At 37.7% G+C, this 18697-nt stretch overlaps 1 long non-coding RNA gene across 1 annotated transcript; it reads left to right on the top strand.

Moving 5' to 3' along the window:
- Window positions 1-1002: 1002 nt before the first annotated feature.
- On the top strand, window positions 1003-2844 carry LOC150038922 (uncharacterized). The gene is made up of 3 exons (XR_016526687.1): window positions 1003-1547; window positions 1637-1697; window positions 2576-2844. It is a non-coding gene; the product is annotated as an uncharacterized LOC150038922 (long non-coding RNA).
- The last annotated feature ends 15853 nt before the right edge of the window (window positions 2845-18697 follow it).

Here is an 18697-nt window from a genome sequence, read left to right as displayed (position 1 = left end):
ACAAATGATTTGATTCAAATCGTTCATGTAAGACATGTGAGTGAGGTTTGTTATACGATGAGTTTGTATAAGATCGGATTACGAAATATATAATCTTTTTTGTAAAATCATGATCTCAATTTCGAGTGAGTTATGAACTACTGCTCATGAATATTATTCTTTGATTTGTATCCGACTTAATAAGTCTACCCTCTCAAGTGAGAGAGATTTTGTTTATGGTTGGACTATAGACAGATTGTTCACTAGAGGAGTAATAGGTAATTATAGGAGTAAACGATAATTTGACCTAGCTTAATTTAAGAATAACTTGTGAATGATTGACTTAACTTATTTGTAATGTTTATATCCATGGACGCAACATATTCTATGTGAATGATCGACTTATTTGTAATGTTTATATCCATGGCGCAACATATTCTACATTGTAGTTATGGGTTAGTTATGGGTCTTTAGTGGAATTGTGACATTTTAAATTAATTTGTCATCAGTATTTTGTGGTAATTGTGAATATATTAGATTTCGGTGGATAAATTAAATTGTTTTAAATGATGATTTAATCTAATTGATTTGTTCAATGAAAGATTTTAGAATTTAAATTTGATTGAAAGAAAATTTGGGATTTATGTCGAATTGGGTCGATTTTTAATTTAATTTGAAAATTTTAATTAAAATTTGGACATTCGAATCTTTTTGTATTTTCTGAAGAAGATAATTAAATTAAATATTGTGGTAATTAGTTTAAAGGATTTGAGATTCTAAATCTAAAAAGGATATTATGGGGATATCTTTTTCGGAGAGTTTAAGTGGCTTTAAATAAGTTAAATTTTATTATGGGTTTAAGAGAGAGAAAAAGAAAAGGGAGAAAAAGAGGGAAAATCCATTCTTCAAATTTGCACTTTGATTCCTATAAATTAAATAACTACTTTCTAACTAAAGTCCGGACGACCAAGGTTTTCCAATCTTCCTGCTTCTGCTTAAAGAATAAAATATGAAACTTGGAAGCTTTAACTATTTATGGACTGGTTGAGCGGGAGGGGATTTTCATCTCTTGTCAAAAAAAAGGATTTTTTTTTCCTCTTTCCCTCTTCACGCGTTAGCCTCCTTCCTCCCTTCCCCTCGTTTTTGTTTTCGTTTTCTTCAAGCGCCAAAGCCCTAGCGTCGCCTAGACCTCACGCCGTCGTCGTCAAACTCAGCGTCGTCGGGACCTCACGCTGTCGTCGTTGAACTCAGCATCGTCCGGACCTCGCGCTGTCATTGTCGAATTCAGCGCCGCCCGGACCTCCGTCCTCCGTTCGGTGTTGGGGGCTCAGCGCCGCTCCGGTCGGTCTTCTCCTACACGTGCGAGCTCTCAGCTATTGTCAGAGGTCATCCTTTGTGGATTTGAAGCCGTTCGCGGACCTGAAGGCAACGCGGGTTTTCTTGTCGCCAGCCTCGTCGTTCGCCGCTACAGGGACCGCTGGCCTTGCCGTTTGTCGTCGCTCGCCGCTTCTACCAGTCTTCGCTGTCAAGTTCTCCATCCGTGGCTTCGTCGGAATATTGAGCTTTTGGTAAAGATTTTTGGGTTTTGTTGTTTTTCTTGATTGGATATTGCCCATTAAATCCGTGTTGAGGCTGGTTTTATCTACATTTTTTTTAGATGCTTGAGAGGAGTTGAGGTGTTGTCCAGTTGGTCTGGGACCGCTTTTGACAAGAAATCGGTAGGTTTTGGGGTTTTCTATGGATACTTTTTAGTTGTCCACTAAATATCGGTTTAATTATTAATGTAGAATGTGATACCCATCGAAATTGTGGTTTATTGATTGTTTTCAAATTCAATTTTTGAGGTTAGATTCGAAGTTTGGAGATCAATGGCCTGCTTTCTAGCAGGTTTAAAGATTGTTCCGTTCTTTCGTTGGTTTTAGTTCAAATAAATTGTTGGAATTGGTTGTCGAGATAACTTTCCTTGACTTAATTTGAGGTAAGTGAATCTATTACCGGTACTTCCGTGTCAGGCACCCTAATTTAGATTTATCAAGTTACTTAATGAAATCTGGAAGTTAGTTTTGGAAGTTGTGATACCTTCTTGTTGCATGAATTTTTTTTAGGCGTTTGAGCATGTATGAGCCTGTACGCAATGTTATGTTACGAGCCGTGGGACTACTCTTGAAATTCATTTATGTGATGTATGATTAGACTAGTAGAGGTGATATGCCATCTCGTCTCGATGCATGTTTATTTACAGGGGATCGATAAGTCCAATTTCATGTTTGACGATGTGCCTTTGAGCCGCTAGACATGCGTGAATCAACGGGTTCATGTTTATGTTATTTTTCCATGTTTAACGGTGAGCCTTTAGACCGCTAAACATGGGTGAACCGACAGGCTCACGATCATGTTTCTTTTCCTCATGATTGACATTGTGCCTCCAGGCCACTAGACATGCGAGTTGATGCGAGTAAGGTTATCCCCTTAGTTAGTCATTCAGGAACAACTTCATCATGCATGTTCCACTAACCTCAGATATTTACTGCATGTGAATACACCGCCTGATCCCGTTAATTGGATCATTTACTGTGTATTTTATATGTTTTTCAAGTAAGGGCAAGGACACTCGGGCGACTGACAAGAGGAATCTGTGACAGGGCCAACGGGACTAGGAAACGCCTCCGTATTTGAGTTCATATGTCTCCCCTACAGTTTCTTTTCATGTTTTTTTTTTTTTTTACCAAGTTTAGGTGATAGAGATTTTCCTTCTCAGTTAATATTTTTTTTTTATTATTTCTTAAAACTTATGCTTTAAGGGGTATCCCGTTTCAAATGGATTGGAATATTGAGTGGGAATTTGTTTAAATTCAATATTTTCGTCTTTTTTTAGGCGGTCCAAATTTTCTTATTTTCAACGTAAACATTTATGCATGCATGTAGTAACGGCTCTACTAGTTGTCTTAGAAAGTCGTGTTGTTACACGAATGCTCCATGATTAATTTAATTAAAAAGTTTAATTAGATAATATTCTTGGATCATTAGAGCTTATAGTCTGTAGGTCCATTAAGTCCTTCTACTAGTTCATTACGGAATAAGAAGAACTAAAGTTTAAAAGAGTAATTTGAATTGTTCAAATTAGCTGATGAATATATATTTGTATTAATTATATATGATATAATTAATATGAAATATAATGTATAATGATATATATATAATTAAAAATAGGGTTTATAATAAAAACTATGTATATCATTTGAGAGAATCAGTGTATTTGAATTTGATTCAAATAGTAAATTAAATATAAATAGAATTTATATTAAAATATAATATAATGTATAATGATACATCGTAATATATAATTAATTGTAAATATGATTTTTTATAATAAAATTATATATGGTTTGAGAGAATTACTTTGAATTTGATTCAAATATTAAATTTATATAAATAGATTATTAAAATTATAGATTACGAAGAAAAATGCACTTTGATGATTCAAATTTCTTTAATTAAATATAAGATATTATCTAAATATATACATATATATAATTAAATATATAAGATATTTAATAAGGTTTAATTAATTAATTGACTTTTAATTAGTTAATTAATTAAAAAAAATCAACTCCCCGCTAACTAACTTAGTGGGGAGTGGAAAGTTGTTTAATCTCATCCATTAAATGCACATGATTCTCTATGTTTGGTTGAAGATTCTATGCATTTTTCAAAAAAGAAAATTTTCTGTCCCAAAAATTCTCTCAATTCTAATTACAGAGAACACTTCCCTGCATGAAATTTCTCCTCCATATTCCCCTCTTCACTAAATCACTCTCACAAGTGAGGTTCTTACTAGAGAATAACCAAGAAGGCTTTTTGGAGGTGTTCGGTGCGAATTGAGTATTTTTTGTTCGTGATTAGAAGGTTTGAAGAAGATTTCGAAGAAAATATCTTCAAAGGTATAAATTCTTCAACTCTTAACACCATGCTTAATTTATTTTACATTATGTGTAATATGTAATAGATGTTAATTAATTATGTATTTTTCTCCCAAAATCAATAACAAAAGCGATTTTATGATTCCGTTCACAGGATTCAATCCCATCAATTCAACAGAAGGGTATGCACATATTTGAGTTCCTATTTTACCATTCTCATTTTTTTAATGTATCCTTCACAGAAATCACCATTCTCAACTATTTTGTTGGTTACATTGCATTTGCATTCTTGAGAAAAATTTTGATTATTTTATAGTTTTGTTATATTTGTTCCCTTGGGTTTGATATCTGGAATACCTCCTATATTACTTGTTGACATTGTACATTTGCATCGAGAACCAAAGATCATTTATTTTTACGGGGTTGTTTGGAGTGCTCAGTTGAGATAGGATGTCTGAAGTTCATATGTTTGTGGAGTCCATATATCTATAGAGTTCATATATCTGTGGATTGTGTTTGGGGTGCAAAGTTATTTGGTCTGAGTTTATATTTTGAGGTGAAGAGTTAAGCTATGTCTGGGGTATCTGATGCAGTTTTTATAACTCTAAATAGTATGCTTTTATGATTACTATTTTTGTCTTGAAACTTTTTAAATCAATAACTCTACCCATCTTTGTTTGAATAAAATATGGATTGCAATTTTTTCTTTCAATTTTTAAAGATTTTCTTTCTTCCTTCCTTCCTTCCTTTCTTTTTTCTTTATTTTTTGGTAATGAACAACAATTAAACCATTACAAATATGGTTAAATAAAATGAGAAACCAAAGAGAAATCAAAATGTTAATTTTTTTCCAGTAATTTCATTATCATCTTCTTTTTCTTCTTCTTCCTATCGTTTCTCTATATTTTTACTCTATCATGATTTTTTTTTTAATTAAATCTCCCTCATCATCTTAGCAACTGATGGAGTGTCACTACATTTCTTCAATAATTTCACTTTCAATTCCTCTAAATTTGGAGGATCTTCAAAGAATAAATCTCTATAATTCAGCAAATCTTGCTGGAAAATGTTACAGGAAAAAAATGTTCATCTTATGGTTTTTTTTGGTTATATGTTACATACTTTTCAACTACATACATACTTTTCGTCATACAAATTTTTACTTATAAATATTGCACTTAATGTAGAAAAAATACTATTTTTTTATATAATAAACAACCCTACAATATACTTTAAGAGTCATCAATCTTAAAATAGTTGGAAGTGGTCGTTGAAGTTGATTATTGAAGATGACTTTCGTTGGAGTTTTTATTCAAAGGTGGTTGTCGGAGCCTGAAGTTGGTCGCATGAAGGTGTTATTGGAGTTGATTGTCAAAGTTTATCATCAGAAGTGGGTTTCGAAGTCCAGAGTTTGTCAGGTGAAAGTGGTCGTTGAAATTGATCATCGAAGAAGATTTTCGCCGAAGTTTGTAGTTGAAGGTGGTTGTTGGAGCCTGAAGTTAGCTGGATGAAGGTGGCATTAGAGTTGTTTACTGGAGTTTGTCGTCGGGTGTGGTTGTTGAAGTCCCGAATTGGTCGTTGGAGTTGCTCACTCAAAGGTGGTCCTTGAAAGTGATTTTCATCAAAGTTTATAGTCAGAGGTGGTTGTCGAAGTCTACGAATGTGGTTGTCCGAGTTGGTCATCAAAGTTTGTTGTCAAAACTTGAAGTTGGTCGTCGGATTTGGTAGCGCGAAGGTGGCCGTTGTGGGTCACCAAAGGTGGTTGTCGGAGCCCGAAATTTGTTGTCAGAGTTGGTTGCACAACCGGAGTTGGTCACCGAAGTTTTCATTGGAGGTGGTTGTCAAAGCCCGAATTTTGTTGCCGTAGTTGTCAACGAAGGTTGTTGTCGAGGCTCGGAGTTGGTTATCGAAGTTTTCATTGGAGATAGTTGTCAGAGTCCAAAGTTAGTTCTCGGAGTGTGATAGTGGGCGATGGATAGAGCTACTGAAAACATTGGAAGAAGGGAGAGTTGAGGTGAGTTGTGGTGAGTTACTAAAATATACCAATTCAACTCCACCAACATTTAAAGTTGGTGAGCCAAACAATGAGCTGATATATTATACCCATTCAACTTAACTGATGTTGGTGAGCCAAATACCCTCTACAAGATTAGACATTACACTATAAGAAAATCGAGCTTTATTAACGAAGGAAACGCATTGCTAAAGCTCAAAAAGTGCAATTACAAGTATTAGCAACTCAAAGACACGCGTCACTAAGAATGTCACTGTATCTGCATAGCTAAAGGTTTTAGTGACGCATTTATTGCGCGCCACTAAAAGACTACTTTTACTGTCACACCCCCTTCCAGACTACTCTCTGAGCATAAGAAAGGACATGACTGCAGTAGTTATCAACCCTTTTGTTGACACTTACTGCCTAATAACTCTAGTGGAAATAACTCTGATACCAACATGCAAACTCATACACAGTAGATGCCTCTGAGGCTAAAAACTTTAAGTTTAAACACACAACATATTTAGAGAGATTACATTACTAGTTTCACAAGTCCCGATACCTAAAACTTAGTCCCTATATGAACAACTGTAACATGTGTACAATATTTACAGTAACCACCTAACAGACGGGTTACAATATCTTTGTCCTTTAGCCTTCCTCTTGAAGACTTAAACAATAATGCTCCTTGCTGTAGGTTTAGACACTTAGGAATTTCTTTGAGATTTTGCTCATGCAAAGCTTCCAACCGCTCTTCACAAACGCAACACCACTTATGCAACCAACACTTTTCTCTCTAAGTGTTCTTACAACTGCATATGGTCGTCCTCAAGGCTGCTTATGCATCCAAGACTCCACTGCAAGCTCTTCTCGGCCTACACAGCCGGTCCAACGCATGGAAAAGCTCAGCCCTTGGTCTGTCCAAACGTTTCCTTCGAGCTGTCAGCTTATTCAACTCAAGCAGCTGCCTGCTTGTTCATGAAATTCCATACTCATCTTATGAAATTAATAACTCGAATTCCAGAGCTCATCTCAAGTAATTTCCTTCTACAAACTTGTTAAGAATCGTCTCAGGAATTTTACCTCAAAATTTCAACTTCATACTTCTCATGGTCTGTCCTAGAGACTCAATTCTTTAATGATGGCCCGAATTCTCCTGAGAATAGAACCTCTGGTCCTCTTTCTCCTTCTTCGGCCTTAATCCGATGAGGACTTCTTCCGAAAGTGTCACCTTTGAAAATAGACTCTTAGAGATTTCCAACGACACTAAGAAAAATTTGCACAGAGGAGTTGATCAAACTGATCATTTGAAGTTCGACCTTCCCTATTTATACTGCTTTCCACCACTTCTCATTAAATGTTAGCCCGACACATTCAACTTTCATAGAGTCAAATCTGATGCTAAGGACATCTGGTATTTTTAATCGATGATTAATGCTGATCAATACAAGTCCAATCGTTTAGCTCACCGCTCCATCGTTTAGCTCATCGTTTAGTGACCTCACGCTGATGCTTATCACCTGACGATCTCACCCAACGCATAGCACACTGATGCCCATCGTGTAGCATTAATGCCCATTGTCTAGTTCAACACGAATATCGTCTAGCGCCCACGCCCCATTGCATAGCGCCATTGCCCAGCATCATCGTCTAGCACTGATGCCGATCGTTCAGTGCCAACGCCCCATCGCTTAACGTTATTGTCAAATGCATAGCGCCATCGTCTAGCGCCACACTTTGTCGCACGATCGCCTACCGCATCGCTTAGCTTCATTTGCTATACGATCGCCTACTGATGACATGCAGAAATGCATGTCATCTTAGGCCTTTCATTTAGAATTATGAGGGCTGTTAAGCAGAATATGCGGCAATTGTGTTAGGAATTCATGAGAAAATGAGCTTGCAACGTTCAGTATTAAGAATCTCGGCTAACCCATTATTATGCTTTATTATGCGTTCAATTGTCTATTTTTGTAGCTAACGCAGGAAGTGGACGCAAACGCGGAAGCCGAACTACCGCATAGACGACTGCATGCGGAGAAACTCTCCATCGCAAAGTCGAACGCATTCGATCAACGCATGAGTGTTGCAGTAATCAGCCGCATGCATCCATTGCATAGGAGTTGCGATCGTCAAGCGATTGCGGTCATCATGTAGAAGTTGTGGTATTAAGCAAATGCAGTCACTGCATGACTGCGGCTACACGATAACGCATAATAGAGGGATCAACGCAAGGTTGGTGGAATGAACGCATCAACGCATATCTCGGGAAAACTAAAAGATGATGGTGACATTTCACCTACCATGCCGTTAGCAGCAGAGATTCAGAAAAGGACTAACTCACCGCGATTTTCAGAATCAGAGCAGTCCATAAATGCTATCGGCGATCCAAGCTTTATAAATAAAAGTCGCTGAGCATAATTTCAACTTATCCAAGGTTTTCGCTTGAGGTTTGCCTTAGGGTGGATCCTTGTGATGCAGAAAAATGCGTTAGAAAGAAGCTTGAAAGTTCTTCACCTCCTTCTTCCATTCCGAGTGACGATCGGAGCCTTCGACCGAAGCTAAATCTCGAGAGAGTTAGCTCCACTGCCTATCCATGTCATCACCGGCAGCCTTAACACACATCTGCTGGAAGCAAGACATTGCTTCCAGCTAGTCATTTCATTTTCTCTTCTTTTCTTATATTGTATTGTATTATATTTTGGGATTAAGGAATTAATACATTATGTGTTCAATGCATTTCTGTGTTTCCTTCGATTCCATCTCCATCTTCTTTACTTAGCATCCTTAACTTTCATTGCATCACTTAGTGAGATTGCTAGAGTATCGCATACTTAATCATGTGGATTAGAGATATGAAGCATGTAGCAAACCACCGAGAGGTGTGCGTTGCGTGAGTGTGTGAGAAAACCTTATTTGCTTAGTGTGAAGCTGTAGCAACGCCTGTCTATAGGCGGACGCAACACTTGTCTTTGAGTAAAGTCAGCAACAACTAACTGCCTGGGAGGGTAAGTGGTTGGTCACATTAAGCAATGTAAGTTATTGTTCACTAGAGATAGAAATAATCTTGCATCAGCCAAGTTCATGCAGTTACCTTCTCTTATGAGCGCATCATTCATCATTTAGGCATAATTAAGAGAGTAGTCTAAAACCCAAATCTAAGACTCGAGAGAGCAGATTGGAATGCATAAGCAAGAATGGGGAACTTAGAGATAAGCTCCGTTTGCTATCATACAGCGTATGCACCCTACGAATAGGATATTGCATGCGTCCAGATGTAGGATACGGTGGTATACGGCCATCACGCTCATGCAGCGAGAGCAGTGAGCGGGTTATGGAGGTTTAGGCAGGCATAGGCTTCTCGGCACTATCGCATATACATCGCATACGTTCTAGAATTAGGCTCAAGTGTGTGTAGCATGACAATATAGCTTGCATTGGCTGAGGTTGCCCTTGCAGTCAAGCTCAGTGTTGCAGTGAAGACATCTCCACATTTTATCTATTTTTCCATCCATTTACTTCCCGTCAATAGTTGTCGTGTCTCTACCTCTCATGCATATTCTCATTGCGTTGTCTGTTAGTTAGGAGTCGGAGTAGTGTTAGCTTAACAACCCCTTCATCATTCTTTTATTCAATTGCCGCATACACATTACGACATAGCATTTACTTACAAGTCCCTGAGTTCGACCTCGAATCACCCGAGAAACTTGTGTTTGCATTATACTTGGCGTGAGTGTAAGAAAACTTGTGACAGGAATGCATGGTCATCGCATACATTCGTTAACGCATAGTTGATTCCAACGCATGACCACCGACGCATGATAATCAATGCATATATTAAGAACATGCATCGCATATTGCGTTCACCTTAATTTTAGTTATCAAGTCCTTGACAATTTGGTAATCTAATTTTCCGTCATCACGTACCGCATCGCTTAGTTCCACGCACTTGCTAGACGATTGTCTACCTCATCGTGTAGCACCGCTCATTTGCTAAACAATCGTCCAGCGTGCGCAACTCCAACACCTAGCGCCCATTGCTCGCGCACACTTAAGGTTGTCGCATGCTTTGCTAACCTCTCAAGACTTTGGCTGTTGCATGCTTTCCCGCGCATAGCTTTTCCTTTGGCCACACTTTGGCTTCCTTCAATGCTCAAATAACCTCTCAAATGAGCAAGGCCAACGCATGGCACAACACTTAGCCAATTTTCTAGCCACCAATACTTAGCCAATTTTTCAAGCTTTACCCAAGAGTCAAGTTTTCAAATTCAAACTTTTCTTCAAACTTTTCACCCTTTTCTCTACGATTACACCTTAGTTCTCACCCCAACCTATTCACCACACTGGTCTTAGTAGGGAAAATACTCAAGTAGAGAAATTAGGGCTCAAAGTTCACATTTACCTCCTCCTTATGAAAATTTTGTCCTCGAAATTTTGCTACAAGTCTGTCAATTAAACAATTGCGGATACTTGTTTCTCATTTGCTCTTCAGCTTCTGATGACGAAAATTAGTTGAACGCAATTATGCGTGTTGCATATCTTGTGTTTAAGCCCATGCATCGAAGGTCATGCGTTGGAATGGAAAGTATGCGTTAATCTAGTATGCAATGACCATGCATTCCTATCACCAGTTTTCTTGCCTTCTCGCCAAGTATAACGAGAACGCAAGTTTCTCGGATAATCCAAGGTCGAACACAAGGACTTGTCACTCAATAATGCTTGTGAAGCAATGCATTTGAGGCAATGAATAAAAGTAAAAAGAAGAAGTTAATAGATTACACACTACTCTTACTCCTAACTAAACAGATTGAGTAATGGAAGACTTGCGATGAGAATTGGTAGATACACAACAGCTGTTAACGCATATTAATGTTTATTATCTTAAATCGCTGAATAATCCCAACTCATCACACTAACGCATCGCACACCTCTCGATGGTCAGCGACATGACTATATCTCTATAATGCATGGTTGCGTCGAGCATAAGACCCTGCCTATCTCTAGGAACAATGCATACTTTGCTTTAGTGTGTTCCATCTCTTACCTTCTCAAGCAGTTAGATGCGGCTAATTAACTTATAGACAAGAATTGAAACAACCCATTGACAAGCGTTGCTATAGCCTCTCACCAAGCAAAGAAGATTAACTCACTATACTCGCACAACGCACCTCTCGTGGGTTGCTACATGTGTCCTATCTCTAGGCTACACGATTGAGTATGCGATCGCCCTTGATAAATAAATGATGAAGGTAAACGATGATAACAATAAAGACGATGAAGAAGATGGCATTGAAGGAATCAAGATATGCATTGATTACAAAATGTCTTAATATCTTAAGCTAAAATGTAATACAATACAGAGATCAGAGAAGAAATGAAAGACTCTACGTCAAGGCTGTTGGTGGTGCCATGGATGGATGGTGGAGACGTCTCTCTCGAGCTCTATCTCCAGCGAAAGCTTCAGTCGTCACTCAGACTGGTTTATAGAGATGAAGAATCCTCACAGAAAATCTCGCTCATGCTCTCATCTGTGATCACAAACCTCTGCCTTAGGGCAGAAATTCAGATGATTTGAAGTGAAGGTTCAAGGGCTATTTATAGAGTTCAAACGCCGACAACAATCATGATTGCGTTATGCCTCACTGTTGCCTTCACAGTATGGGAAATGACACATCATCTTATCTTGTTGATACTCCCAAAGTATGCGTTCGAGCTTAATTCAACTAAAGTATCAACACATTCCACCCATCTTGCGGTTACCCTTCTATTTAAGGTTATCACTCCGTGGCTGCAATCTCCAAGTGACGAACGCATTCGATCGATAGCCGTAACTTCCATGCGATGGACGCATGCGATGATCGCATGCGTCCGTCAATGCGATAGCTCGACTTTTACCGAATGCGATTGTCTTTGTTGTTGCCTGGCTTCAGCGCATGCGTTTGATTTTGCGATTGCTTATTTCCAGCGCATGCATTTGATTCCTGCGATAGCTACAAAAATAGACACTTTGACATGGAATAACGCAAAATATTGGGGTTGTATAGGACACCCCTATTTGCATGTCCCCTACACGAATAATCAGGATCAAATCATCTGTGACAAGTTACAACACTTATAACTATTCCACAAAGCGGGGCCGTATCCGTAGCGTTACAAGGATAAGGTTTCCCTCCTATATCCATATACTACAAACCATTTTGGTTATCACTTAAGACGTAATCCACTTGTATGTCACCACATACATTCTTAAGTTACATAATGACAACTAGGAATTTTAGTTTATTAGTTTATGGTAAAGCAAATAAAACATTCAACTGAGCAAAAATAAGAAGTGAAGTAAAATATCATATATTATACATCACAAGCATTCGTACAAATTGTTTACAAACTACAAAACACAAGACTTTAGGGCATCAACCCCAACAATATCCCACTTGTCCTAAAGCGAAGTGGGGTGTACAAAAAGAAGAACCAAACAATAAACTAAGGCATAAAAGCCCAATACAAGAAAATCTCCCACTTTCCCTAGTCCAGCTATGGGCGATCCTATAAACCCATGCTCTGAAGGTGACCCTCAAACACTATAACAATGAGAGCCTTCGTAAATGGGTCAGCAACATTGTGCTCCGAAGTGATCTTCGTGACGATCACATCCCCTCAATGCAATATCTCGTGGATCAGGTGATACTTTCACACTATGCGGTTTGACGCGACTGTGACTTCTAGGCTCCTTGGAGATCACTACTGTTGGATTTTATGTCCTAAAACTCATAGTTTTTAAATTAATAAACATATTCTGTTTTGTTTTTTCGATAAAATTATTATTGAAATTGTAATCTTGAATCCAATAAACTAAGGTCCTGAGGCTATTTAATGTAGTTTGAACTTTATGTAGTGACATAAATGTGGATCAAGTTCAAATATATATAGCCAAAATGGACTATAGTATATGAATAAGGTTGGGTGCCTTGTTCTGGGAACACTATGGATGCGGCCCACTTTGTAATTAGTACAAATGATGTGATCCTAAATCGTTCATATAGAGATATGTGAGTGGGGGTATCCTATGCAATGATTTTGCATAAGATTGAACCATGAAATAGTCACTTTTTATGTTGTAAACGCCGTTTTAGGTATAAAACTGACTATTTCGTTAATTGATGACCTAGGTAACTTAATCTTAATCCTGAGCTAACTATGAATTCCTGTTCACTCGGAATTATCCTTAGATTTGCATAGGTGAGGGCAGCTCATTATCGCTGGCCCAATAAGCCTCCCATTTCAGGGGTAAGATCAGGTGGATAGCTGGGAACATAGGGTGCAAGATGGAATTCACTCCTACCCGTTATAGAGATAATAGATAGGTTGTTCCCATTTCAGGGGTAAGATCAGGTGGATAGCTGGGAACATAGGATGCAAGATGGAATTCACTCCTACCCGTTATAGAGATAATAGATAGGTTGTTCCCTTTAGTACTGAATCCAGGTCTTGAACAAGGAGCCCCATCCTCTCCTTGGCCCGAGAGGGGTTCGGTTTATATTTTGGACCTTAAACCAATTGTTCATTAAAGAATCAGTGGAACTTAAGGAACAAGATGTATTCTTGGGGATAAAACGATTTTTATGACCCAACCGTGATTACGATCAACCTGTGAAGGATTAGCTTACTAATCATGGTTATATCATATGGACACAAATATATTTATAGTGAGGGGAGTGCAACTACGGGACTATAGTGGAATGACCCGTGAGTTAACGAATGTTGATTAGCTCCGTCTAAAGAGTTTAGCCAGCTAATCATGGATCGTTGGAGCCCATGATTTATAGGTCCATTAGGTTTCCTTACTAGCTCATATGGAATAAACTTAGAACAATATGATAGAATAATTCGAATTGTTCGAATTAGGTGAAGAGAGAGAAACCGACAAGTATATGTGATATAGTGGTCGATTTTTCAGTTTAGAGATACAACTTTAATATTTAAATGTGATTTAAATATCAAGAATATGAATACGTTCATTTTCGGAGGCTCGAAAATAATAGAAATGGTCAAAGATGTAAAAAGTCAAAGAGTTGACTTTTGACTTTGAAAAGTCAAACTTTGACCGACCTTATATTCAAATGTGATTTGAATTTCGAGAAAATGAATGCGGATTAATGCTCGGGAGGTCAAAATTAATCAACACGAAAAAAATCATAAAAAGTCAAAATGTTGACTTTTCGGTCAAAGTTTGACTTTGACAAAATGACTGTTTTGCCCTTTGACTTAAGTTAGTGGGAAAATCCAAACTTTTGTAGGATAATTCAACTAACAAGATAGTGGATTAGGTGTTGGCTTATAGTGGAGACATTAAGCCCACTTAGATAGTGGATTCTAGGTGTTGGGTTTTTATGTATTTGTTACATGCAATTTTGCATGGCCCTTTTCTATAAATATGGGCTTTTCAATTTGGATTAAAAACTTTTGCCACTTTTGTCAAAATAGTTTTCAAAATTGGGCTGAAAAAGAAAAACCCAAACCCAACCCAAAATCTATCTTCTAATTCCATCTCTTTCTCTCTCTCGGATTCTTTATCCATCGGGTCCCACAACCCGGTTCTGAGTCCAGGGGATAGTAGGTCAGCTCCAGTGGTTGTCCGATTCGTGTTCGGGTGGAGATAAAAGCGTTTCGGGAGCTTCAAAGGTAATTTTTCATAATTTACTGTTTTTCCTTCATTTGCCTGCTAATTTCCTTTTAATTAGAAGTAATTAGAGTGTAATTAGATCCTTATTCCGCTACGTATGTCTCGTGTTCCATCACGTGGTATCAGAGCATGCTTTAATTACGCTCAATTGTTTTGGTGGGTAGTTTTTTCTTTTCTATTCAAATGTTGAATGAAATGTGTACTAAAGTGGATTTATTATGATTTTGACATTGTTTTTCTTTAAATTTCTTGTGGAAATTTGTAATTGCTCACATGTTTATGAGCATTAATGTGTAAAAAAGGGTCTGTAAATTTGTTGGAGTCATTAGAGTTGAAATTAGGTTGTAATTACTCGATTCCAGAAGAGATAACAACATCAAAATTGAAGGGATTTTGGCTCACAGAACCGAATTAGCCTCTAGACTCGAGAAAGTGTTCCCAGACCTGACCCAGTTCGAAAAAGCCCCGCGCGCGCCAGCTGTCGACAAAGTTTCCGACCCGTTCCACACTCCGACCCAGTTCGCCGCTCGTGCACTCGTGCACCGATCAGGTTCGCCAGGCGCCCGCGATTTCCATTCGACCCGACCCGCCCGCGATTCCATTGACTGCACCAGCGCGCGTTGGCTAGCAGGTCCAAACGGTCTGGACCGGTCTGTTTGACCTGGTTGAGCCGGTTTGACCGGTTCAACTTGGTTTTTGGTGTTTTTGGGTCGGTTCGTTTGGTTTCTGAGCGGTTCCAGATGGTTCAAAGTGTTTGGAGCCGGTTCTGGGAAGCTGGTTGCTAGTTTCTGTAATAAATTAGTTATTTATTTGTTTTTAATGCCAAAATCAGTCCACTTTAGTGTTGTTTGCCTATCATGCATGTGATGTATAATGTTGTTTGATTATGTGTGCATATAGTATGTCATATAGTTTTAAAACCCCCCATAGGAAAAGCATGTGACATGCATTTTTATATGTTGTAAGTGTTATAAAATATATACTATGCATGCTTAGTTTTAATATAAGTTTTATATTAAAACATCTTTCTTTGAAGGAAGCATGTTATAGATGAATGCTCTAGGGCTATAATTGTTATAATTTATTTTATAATTCTTATAAAATAACCTAGACTTCTAAAATCTATAACAAAGATAACATGCATGCTCACTTAGGGTTAACCATCGAGCAATCCCAATTTTCATAGAAAATAGGTCGATGTTTCGTAAAATCGAAGTTACAAGAAAACTCACCCGACAAGATCTTGGCAAAAAGTCAGACAAGATGACTAAGGTTGAAGGTTTTTAAGTTGACGGTTCATGGAACACCTACTACCTGGACATCAAGCCGGTGTCTGAGTTAGTTTAAACTGGTTTTATGAGCATGCGTGAGCGGTGTGAGGTAATAAAATTTGTTTATCACCTAGACATCGTAGATTAAAAATCCAGTATAAAAGTTATACTTGGATGAATCTGATGGAACACGAGACATACGCAGCGGAATTAGGATCTAATTACACTCTAATTGCTCTTAAATTAAAGGAAATAAGCATGCATCATGAAGGGAAAAACAGTGAATTAAAAGTGTAGGATACTACCTTTGAAGCTCCAGAAAACCACTTTTCCTCGTTGAATCTCAACCCGAACTATTTTGGACCACCACTAGAGTTGACCTACTATCCTCTAGACTCAGAACCGAGTTGTGGAACCTGGTGGATGAAGAAAATCGAGAGAGAGAAAAGAGATGGAAAATAAGATGAAATTTGGGTAGGTTTGGGTTTTTCTCTTTTTTTCAAAGTTGTGATTTTTCCAGCCCAAATATGAAAACCAATTTCCAAAATTGCAAAAAACTCTTTTCATTCAAAATGAAAGCCCAATTTATAGAAAAATCCATGCAACAATTGCATGAACTAAATGCATAAAAAACTCAGCACCTATATTCCACTATCTTAGTGGGCTTAATGTCTCCACTATAAGCCAACATCTAGCCCATTATTTTGTTAGTGAAATTATCCAACAAAAGTTTGGATTTTCCCACTAACTATAGTCAAAGGGCAAAATAGTCATTTGGTCAAAGTCAAACTTTGACCAAAAAGTCAACATTTTGACTTTTTATGATTTTTCCCGTGTTGACTAATTTTGACCTCCCGAGCATGAATCCGCATTCATTTTCTCGAAATTCAAATCAAATTTGAATATAAGGTCGGTCAAAGTTTGATTTTTCAAAGTAAAAAATCAACTCTTTGACTTTTTATATCTTTGACCATTTCCATCATTTCCGAGCTCCCGAATATGAACATTTTCATATTCTTGATATTTAAATCACATTTAAATATTAAAGCTGTATCTCTAAGCAGAAAAACCCGACCACTATATCACATATACTTTTCGGTTTCTCTCTCTACATAATTCGAACAATTCGAATTATTCTATCTTACTGTTCTAAGTTTATTCCATATAAGCTATTAGGGGAACCTAATGAACCTATAGATCATGGGCTCCAATGATCCGAGATTAGCTAGTTAAACTCTTTAGACAGAGCTAATCAACATTCGTTAACTAACGGGTCATTCCACTAAAGTCTCGTAGTTGCACTCCCCTAACTATAGATATATTTGTGTCCATTTGATATAACCATGATTAGTAAGTTAATCCTTCAAAGGTTGTTCGTAATCTCGACTTGGTCATAAAAACCGTTTACCCCCAAGACTACATCTTGTTCCTTAAGTTCCACCGATCCTCTAATGAACAATTGGTTTAAGGTCCAACCTATAAACCGAATCCCTCTCGAGCCAAGGAGAGGATGGGGCCCCTTGTTCAAGACCTGGATTCAGTACTAAAGGGAACAACCTATCTACTATCCCTATAATGAACCTATAGATCTGGGCCAGTGATATTGAGCTGCCCTCACCTATGCAAATCTAAGGATAATTCTGAGTGAACAGGAGTTTATAGTTAGCTTAGGATTAAGATTAAGTTATCTAGGTCATCAATTAACGAAATAGTTAGTTTTATACATAAAACGGCATTTAGAAAGTAAAAAGTGACTATTTCATGGTTCAATCTTATGTAAACTCTTTACATAGGATGCCCCCACTCACATATCTCTGTATGAATGATTCAGGATCACATCGTTTGTACTAACTACAAAGTGGACCGCATCCATAGTGTCCCCAAAATAAGGCACCCAACCTTATTCATATACTATAGACCATTTTGGCTATATATTTGAACTTGATCCATCTTTATGTCACTACATAAAGTTCAAACTACATTAAATAGCCTCAAGACCTTAGTTTATTGGATTCAAGATTACAATTTCAATAACAACTTTATCGAAAAACAAAACATAATATATTTATTAATTTACAAACTACGAGTTTTAGGACATAAAATCCAACAAACTCCTAGTGAAGTATCACAATGTTGAATTTAAGTGGGAAATATATGAGTACAATAAACATATGAATACAATAAACTAGGGCATATACCCAAAAATTCTCTCACTCATCCTAGTTTACAAACTTCGTAGACCTAGACTCTGTAGGTGACCTTCAAACACTTTAGCCGTGAGGGTCTTTGTAAAAGGATCAGCAATGTTTTGCTCAGAAGATATCTAGGTCACTACAACGTCTCCACGATGTACAATCTCCTGGATCAGATGGTATTTGCGCTCAATATGTTTGACGCGCTTGTGGCTTCTTGGTTCTCTTGAGTTTGCAACTGCACCACTATTGTCACAATATAGGGTGATAGGCAGATGCATATTTGGAACTACTTCTAAATCTATCAAGAATTTCCTCAACCATACTACTTCCTTTGTTGCTTCACAAGCAGCTACGTATTCAGCTTCCATTGTGGAGTCCGCAATACAGTTTTGCTTTAAACTTCTCCGCACTACTGCTCTTCCATTAAGAGTGTACTGATCCAGATGTAGACTTTCTAGCATCTTTATCAGTTTGAAAATCAAAGTCAGTGTATCCAATAATGATCAAATCCTTAGTACCATACACGAGCATGTAGTTCCTCGTTCTCCTAAGATACTTGAGGATATTTTTAACGGCAGTCCAATGATCATATCTAGGATTGGACTGATACCTACTGACTATCCCTACTACGTAGCATATGTTAGGTCTAATAC

The sequence above is a fragment of the Benincasa hispida genome, chromosome 1 (assembly GCF_027475165.1).
Source record: "Benincasa hispida cultivar pf3 chromosome 1, pf3_genome.v1.1, whole genome shotgun sequence".
NCBI lineage: Eukaryota > Viridiplantae > Streptophyta > Magnoliopsida > Cucurbitales > Cucurbitaceae > Benincasa > Benincasa hispida.
This window is presented reverse-complemented; position numbering and strand designations above follow the sequence as displayed.